Here is an 8,375-nt window from a genome sequence, read left to right as displayed (position 1 = left end):
CTCTTATTGGATACACAACATAAAATATGTAAACTAACATCAATAACCTAAAATGAGAAGGAGAGGAGAAATAAAAGTGTAAAGTTTAGGAATGTTATGAAAGTTCTTACCAGTATAAAAGTGGATGCTATGGTTTTAAGATACTTTATGTAAGCCTCATGGTAACAACAAAGGAAAAACCTGTAGTAGGTACACAAAAGATAATGATAAATTTGAAGCATACTGAAACAAAAAGTCATCAAATCACAAAAGAAGATAGCAGAGTAAGATGCAGGGAATGATAAGTCTACAAAACAATTGACAAAATAGAAATAGTAAATTTTTGCCTATCATTAATTGTTTTAAATGCATTAAATTCTCCAACCAGAAGACATAGATTGGTTGACTGGATTAAAATCAAACAATGACAAGATCCAATGATATGCTGACTTCAAGAGACTCACTTTAGCTTGAAAGGCACACACAGACCATGAGTGCAGTGATGGAAATAGACAGTTCAAGCAAGGATAACCAAAAGAAAACAAAAAAAATCCAACAGCCAAACAAACAAGGGTTGGCTATACTTAAAGACAAACTTTAAACTAGAAATGGTAAAAAGACAAGGTCATTATTATTATGATAAAGGGATCATCAATCCATCAAGAAGATTTAACAAATGGAAAATTTTAATTGGAGCACAAAAAAAAACATAACATAAAGCAAATACTAATGGAAATAAAAGGAGAAACAAACAGCAACAGAATAATAGCTGGGGACTTTAATACACCAACTCAGCAATGGGTAGATCACCCAGACAGAGAATCAATAAGGAAACAGTTGATTTGAAAAGCAATATACACCAAACGGATCTACAGACATACAGAACACTCTATTCAACAAAAGCAGAATACATACACTTCTCAATTCCACATAAAACATATTGTAGGATAGATCATTTATTTGGCCATAAAACAAGTCTTTCAAATTCAGGAAGGTTGAAATTATACCAAGTATCTTCTCTGACCACAATGGAATAAAACTAAAAATGAGGAAAACCGGAAACCTCCCAAATATGTGGAAATTAAACAACACTTGCCTGAACACCCAGTGGATCAAAGAAAAAATTAAAGGGGAAACTAAAAAGTATATTGAATTAAACAAACAAATATGGAAACACAACATAAGAAATCTCAGGGCATGTAATGAAAGCAGTTTAACAGGAAGTCCATAGTGATAAAAATATATCAAGAAAATAAAAAGATCCTAAAACTAGGCAAAAAAGAACAAACTAAACCTCAATTAATAAATGGAAGGAAATAATAAAGAGCATAAATAAATGAAATAGAGAAAAGGAATATAATAGAAAAAATTTATACAACTAAAAGTTGGTTCTTTGAAATGACAAGCAAAATTACCAAACATTTAGCTAGACTAAAAAAGAGAAAAAGAGGACTCAAATCAGCAAAATTATACATGTAACAGGAGACATTACAACTGCTAGTACGGAAATACAAAGGATCATAACAGGCTACTATGAACAACTACATGCCAACAAACTGCTCAGCCTAGAGGAAATGGATGAATTCTTAGAAACTTACAACGTACCAAGACTGAAAATGAAGAAATGGGAAATCTGAAGAGACCAATTACTAGTAAGCCTGAGTGAGCAGGCTTACTAGTAATCAAAATCTCCCAATGAAGAAAGCCCAGGACCAGATGGCTTCACTGGTGAGTTTTACCAAACATTTAAGAAAGAATGAATGCCAATCCTTCTCAAACTTTTCCAATAAATCTAAGAGGAGGGAACATTCCCAAATTCGTTTGAAGAGGCCAGCATTACCCTGATACTAAAGCCAGAAAAGGACAAACAAGAAAACTACAGGTCAATATTCCTAATGAGTATAGATGCAAAAATTCTCAATAAAATACTAGCAATCTGAATTCAGCAGCATGAAAAGAATCATTCACCATAATCACATAGGATTTATCTCTGGGATGCAAGGATGGTTTAATATATGCAAAACAAAAGTGATACACCACAAGGAGTAAAAGATAAAAATCACTTCAATAGATGGAGAAAAAAAATTTGCCAAAATTCAATATCCATTCATGATGACAAGCCCACTAGTAACAATATATACTCTATAGTGAAAAGTTGAAATCTTTTCCTCTAAGATCAGGAACAACACCGGGTGCCCACTCTCAGCACTTCTATTCAAAATAATACTGGAAGTCCTAGCCAGAGCTATCAGGCAAGAAAAACAAATACCAGAATTGGAAAGGAAGAGGAAAAATTGTATCTATTTGAGGATGACATGATTTTATATAGAGAAAAATGTAAACATAACCAAAAAGTATTAGATCTCATCAATGACTTCACTAAAGTTGCAGAATATAACATTAACATATAAAAACCAGTAGGGTTTCTATACACTAACAAAAAATTATCTGAGAAAGAAATAAGAAAATAATCCCATTTACAATACATAAAAACAAATGCTTAGGAAAAAATTTGACCAAGGAAATAAAAGATCTGAACACTGAAAATTACAAGACATTGATTAAATTAAGGAAGACACAAATCAGTGGAAAGATATCCCATGTTCATGGACTGGAAGAATTAATATTGTTGAAATATCCACACTACCCAAAGCCATCTATAGAGCCAAAGAAATCTCTATTAATATTCCAATAGTATGGAATTGTATGGAATTTTATTCACAATAGTAATAAAAACAATCCTAAAATTTGTGTGGAACCACAAAAGACTGGAGAGCCAGAGCAATCTTAAAAACAAAGTGGGAGGCATCACACATCTCCTGATTTTCAAGCTATACTGTAAAGCTATAATAATCAAAACAACATGGTACTGGCATAAAAAGAGATATACCGAGATCAGTGAAACAGAATTGAGACCCCAGAAATAATCTCATGCATTATGGTCAACTAATACTTGATAAGGGAGCCAAGAATACTCAATGGGGGAAACAGTCTTTTCAATAAATGGTACGGGGAAAATTGGATGTTCGCATGTAAGAGAATAAAAATAGACCCCTATCTATCTCACACCAGTCACAAAAATTAACTTGAAATGGATTAAAGACTTAAATGTAGGACCTTAAACCTAACCCTAACCTAGTAAATGGGGGAAAATATTTGTAAACCATGTGTCTCATAAGAGATTAACATCTAAAATATATAAAGAATTCACACAACTCAATAGCAAAAAAGGCCACAAATAATCCAATTAAAACCAGGCAAACTACCTGTATAGACATTTTTCCAAACAAGATATCCAAATGGCCAACAGGTACATGAAAAAGGTGCTCAACCTCACTCATCAGCAAAATGCAAATCAAAGCCATAACGAGATATTACCTCACACCTGTCAGAGTGGCTGTCATCAAAAAAGAGATAGCAGTTCCTGGTGAAGATGTGGAGAAAAGGGAACTCTTGTGCACTGTTGGTATGAACGTAAATTGGTGCATCCACTGTGCAAAACAGTATGGATGTTCCTAAAAATATTAAAAATAGAACTTCCATATGATCCAGCAATTCCACTTCTGGGTATTTATTCAAAAGAAGTGGCATCACTATCTCAAAGAGATATCTTCACCTCCATATTCATTGCATTATTTATAAAAGCCAAGGCTGGTAACAACCTAAGAGTCCAACAGCAGAAGAATGAATAAAGAGGATGTGATTTATATACAATACCCATACACACACACAAACACACGAATATTACTCAGCTATAAAGAGGGAAATCCTTCCATTTGTGACAACATGGATGGACCTTGAGGACATTATACTAAGCGAAAAGTCAGACAAAAAACCCACAAGTACTCATATGTGGAATCAAAACAAAAACAAAGTCTTTGCAAAGAGATTAGATCTTTACCAGAGGCAGGGGTGAAGAGTGGGGGAGCTGGCTGAAGGTGGCCAGCATACTGGCTTCCACTTACAAGACAGCTTAAGTGCTGTGAGTTAACCTGCAGCACAATTGTAGTTAACACTGCTGTATGGTGTATTTGAACACTGCTGAGAGTTCCCATAGAAAGGAAAAAAACATTTTTCTTTCTTTTTTTTTTTTTTTTCAATCTGTTTGAGGTAATGGATGTCCACTAGGTTTACTGTGGCAATCATTTCACAGTATATGTACATCAAGCCATTATGCTATATGCCTTAAACTCATACAGTAATGTATGCCAAGTATATCTCAATAATACTGAAAGATAAAAATAAAGCAATAAATGTAAAATCAGGAAGCGTATACAATGATAATCTCTTGTTGGAATTCCCATATAGAAGAAGCAGAGAAATGCAGAGAGACATAAATATCATTCTGTGGAAGACGTGTTTTGTTAAAAGCCATACTGGGAGTGAGTTTCAAGGTTTCATTGCCTTCTTCTTATGCTTATATTACTTTGAAACAACCACCGTCTATTTATACAAAGAGGCCACACGTAGCAAATGAGCATCAAGAGATCTTTACTAACTTTTCCTTCCCATTTTAGCTGTTAACTAATTAAGCTATTTTTGGAGTGCACAAATGGGTAGAATTGAATGTTTAATGTTTCTGAAGACATAATTATTTTCACCCCAGATGCAAAAGAACACACCATGAAGACACATGGTAAATCTCAGACATTACAGAGGTTAAGGGAATAAATATATCAGACTGACCTGGAAAAAAAAGTAATTATAAAATAGATAACATGATAAGTCAGCAAGAGAAAAATACTGTGTGCAGAATAAATGGAAATGGCAATCAAATCTTTATTTGTTAAGCCAAAATTATAGATGAAGAAGCAAGCATAAGTTTAAAATGTTAAAATATTTTTAATGATATATATGTACATTTCATTTATGTTAAACTTGGGGATTTCTTGAGATATTTCCCATCAATTGTAGAACATGTATTAGCATAATATCCAAATGCTAGCATGTACTGAATAGACAGATTTTCAGAGCTGGATATATTAATAATTAAAAATAACCCAAAAAACAGTGTGGACAAATGTAGATGTCACCATAAAGAGCTGACAGATGTTTTCCCCCAAGAGTCTGACCAGACATTTTGATAAAAATGTTAGGTAGCAGGCATTTAAATTGATAATTTTTCAAATATATATATATATATATATACACACACACACACACACACACACACACACACACACATGAAAGGATGCTCAACATCACTAATCATTAGAGAAATGTAAATCAAAAGTACAATGAGGTATCACCTCACACTGGCCAGAATGGCCATCATCAAAAAATCCACAAACAATAAATGCTGGAGAGGGTGTGGAGAAAAGGGAACCCTCTTGCACTGTTGGTGGGAATGTAAATTGATACAGCCACTATGGAGGACAGTAGGAGGTTCCTTAAAAAACTAAAAATAGAACTACCATATGACCCAGCAATCCCACTACTGGGCATATACCCTGAGAAAACCATAATTCAAAAAGAGTCACGTACCACAATGCTTATTGCAGCACTATTTACAATAGCCAGGACATGGAAGCAACCTAAGTGTCCATAGACAGATGAATGGATAAAGAAGATGTGGCACATATATACAATGGAATATTACTCAGCCATAGAAAGAAATGAAACTGAATTATTTGTAGTGAGGTGGATGGACCTAGAGATTGTCATACAGAGTGAAGTAAGTCAGAAAGAGAAAAACACCGTATGCTAAAACACATATATATGGAATCTACAAAAAAAAAAAAGGTTCTGAAGAACGTAGGGGCAGGACAGGAATAAAGACGCAGGCATGGAGAATGGACTTGAGGACACGGGGAGGGGGAAAGGTAAGCTGGGACGAAGTGAGAGAGTGGCATGGACATATATACACTACCAAATGTAAAATGGATAGCTCGTGGGAAGCAGCTGCATAGCACAGGGAGATCAGCTCGGTGCTTTGTGACCACCTAGAGGGGTGGGAGGGAGACGCAAGAGGGAGGGCATATGGGGATATACGTATGTACAGCTGATTCACTTTGTTGTACAGCAGAAACTAACACAACATTGTAAAGCAATTATACTCCAATAAAGATGCTAAAATAAAATATATATATATTGATTTTGTTTTAAAGCTTCCTCAAACAATAGCAATGTGTTAGGGCAATTTACTTTAATAAATTATAAGATGATTTATAGAAAAAAGTGTGCAAAACCTGTGGCAGTCAGGGTTCAACCAGAGAAGCAGAATGAGTAGGAGGTGATAGTTTTATAAGCATTATATATTGTTTGCTTTCAAGTAATTGGCTTACACAATTGCTGGGACTGACTAAGCTACTCTGAAATCCAAAGGGCAAGTGGTCAGAAAGGGAAGATCAAAAACCAAGGTCTAAGATGCTGTCCACAGCTGGAATTTATTTTCCTCACCTCAGGAGGTGAAGTTCAACAGGAGCAGGTGCCACGGAACTGTGAAATATGGGCAACATTTATGCACACCATGTCCAGGTTCAGCAGAGAAAACTTCCTCCACTGTTGCTTTGGGAAATAAGATCTTAAAGATCAGAAAGGAAGCAGTAAGAATTTTTTATAGAGAGATAACAAGACTGCTTATATAGAAAATTATAGAAGATTGAGAAATACCTCTTTGAGCTAATATGTGAACTTAGCAAGGGTGTAGGATATAAAATCGATATAAAAAAGTGAATTGTAATTCTATTTAATATCAATAAAATTGTAAATGAAATTAAAGCCATCTATAATATTATAGCACCAATAGCGTAAAATATTTAATGATACCTTTAACAAAATATGTGCAAGATCTCTACATGGAAAATTACAGTACATTGTTGAAAGAAATAAAAGAAACCAAAATACATGAAGAGATATGTTATGGTTATTGTCTAGAAGACTAAATATTAAGTTGTCTGTTTCATTATACTGATCTATAGATTTAATGACATTCTAATCAAAATTGCAGATTTTTTTTTTTTGTAGAAAATGACAGACTACTTGTAAAATTGATGTGGAAATGCAAAGAGCCTAAAATAGCCAAACAATCTTGAGAAAGAAGAATGATGTTGGAGGACTTTCACCACCAGATTTCAAGACCTGCTGTAAATCTACAGCAATTAAGACAGCGTAGTATTGATGACAGTAGAGACAAACAGATCAATAGAACAGAATAAAATCTTCAGAAATAAATCCACACATTTATGGCCAATTGAATTTTAACGAAGATGCCAAGGCAATTCAAAGGGGAATAAGTCTTTTCAACAACTATTTCTTCAACAACTGAATATACAAAAACCAAACAACAAAAATGTAAACTTCTGTCCCACACAATACACACAAATTTGTTTGAGACAGCTGACAGGCCTAGATGCAAAAGCTAAAACTATAACATTTCTAGAAAAAATTCAAGAGAATATATTTGTGTGCTGACATAGGAAAGGATTTCTTAGCAATAACACAAAGGGCACCCACATAAAAGACAAAACATTGATAAATTGAACCTTATCAAAAATACAAACTTTGGCTCATAAAATGTATATTATCAAAAAATTAAAAGGCCAGCCACAGAGTGAAGGGAAAGATTTGCAATTCCTTTATCTGACAAAATTTCTTTATCCAGAATATATAAAAACTCACGGAAATCAGTAACAGAAGAAGCAAGCCAATTAAAATGGACAAAGACTTGGCCCTTTTTCAAAAGTATATATACGAATAACCAAGCAGCACAAACACCCAACCATTCGACATCATCAGCCATGGGGACAATGCATATTAAAACAATAAGGACCATTTCCAGCTGACTGAAATGACAGCACCAAATGCTGGTGAGGATGGATGCAGTGTGGACTGGGTGTGTAAAGCGGTACAGCTATCTTGGGAAACAGTTTGGCATTTTCTTATCACATTAAATGTACATCAAGCCTATGACCCAGAGTATATAGCGTCCATTTTTAACCATGAGAAATGAAAACAGGCAAAAAAAGATCTGCAAAAAATATTTCCAGTAGCTTCATTCATAATAGTCCCAAACAGGACACAGGTCAAAGATACAACCAAAGGAGAATGGATATAAAAAAAAAAAAATGTCATAAATGTGACGCCAGCAAGATGGAGGGCCAAGAGGTCACAACACAACACAACAGTAAATAAACAACTACAAACTGAAGAAAAGAGCCCAGGGACTGACTTCACTCTGTATGACAGCCTCTAGGTCCATCCACGTCTCTGCAAATGGCACAATTTCATTCCTTTTTATGGCTGAGTAGTATTCCATTGTATATATGTACCACATCTTCTTTATCCATTCCTCTATTGATGGACATTTAGGTGGCTTGCATGTCCTGGCTATTCTAAATAGTGCTGCAGTGAACATTGGAGTGCATGTGTCTTTTTGAATTATGGTTTTCTCAGGG

The sequence above is a fragment of the Eschrichtius robustus genome, chromosome 10 (genome assembly GCF_028021215.1).
Source record: "Eschrichtius robustus isolate mEscRob2 chromosome 10, mEscRob2.pri, whole genome shotgun sequence".
NCBI classification, from domain to species: Eukaryota; Metazoa; Chordata; class Mammalia; order Artiodactyla; family Eschrichtiidae; genus Eschrichtius; species Eschrichtius robustus.
This window is presented reverse-complemented; position numbering follows the sequence as displayed.